The sequence below is a fragment of the Parasteatoda tepidariorum genome, chromosome 5, assembly GCF_982258835.1.
Source record: "Parasteatoda tepidariorum strain Cologne lab strain chromosome 5, Ptep-v5.0, whole genome shotgun sequence".
NCBI classification, from domain to species: Eukaryota; Metazoa; Arthropoda; class Arachnida; order Araneae; family Theridiidae; genus Parasteatoda; species Parasteatoda tepidariorum.
This window is the reverse complement of record NC_141759.1, coordinates 49,888,073-49,888,765: the sequence shown is the minus strand read 5'-3', so window position 1 is coordinate 49,888,765 and position 693 is coordinate 49,888,073. Positions and strand designations below refer to the sequence as shown.

The window sequence follows — 693 nt, the reverse complement described above, 5'->3', positions numbered from 1 at the left end:
AGCTTTGCGCAGAGGCAGTGTCATAGCCAATGAGGTTCTACCGAGGCGTGACTATTGCTAGTTGAAAACTTTTCCCAATACCCCGCTATGTCGTCGTGAAAAACCGACGGCATAGGCAATTTTTGGGAACCTCTTCGGAGGTTTATGCTTACAAGAGAAGGTAGAGAACAAAGTAACTAATCTATTTACGATGAATAGAGTAACGCCTACCTTAAATTTTTAACATACATTTACAGAGGGTAAGGATATTCGGCGCGTCTGGTATTCGATTAGATTTCCCTAGGCATTTGCTACAAATTCCAGCTTCAAAATCTTAACATAATATTTGGAAACATTTTCTCGCCATTTCATATAGTGAATAAAGCTTTACTGCACTGCAACATAGCGCAAACACCTCAAAAATAAAAGAAATCTTACAGTTTTTTGAATATTTTCTAAAAAATTACAAATACACAATTTTTAAAAAGAGTAAAAAATTATGAAGGGGTGTACACAATCAGCAACTTAAAATTCAAATTCTAGTCGCAGCTATAACTACAGAAATGTCATAGTCATATGATTCTTCGATACCTTTAACAAGGGATTTTTACCTCTCCAACGATTGCTATTTTATCTTGAAGTTGTTTTAATCATGAATTATTTAGAAGAAAGCAAAAAATAAATAAATAAAAGTGATAAAAATAGCTGAACATA

At 33.6% G+C, this 693-nt stretch overlaps 1 non-coding gene across 1 annotated transcript; it reads left to right on the top strand.

Moving 5' to 3' along the window:
• LOC122272141 (U4 spliceosomal RNA) lies at positions 1-141 on the top strand. The gene has a single exon (XR_006226805.1). It is a non-coding gene; the product is annotated as a U4 spliceosomal RNA (small nuclear RNA).
• Positions 142-693: the final 552 nt, after the last annotated feature.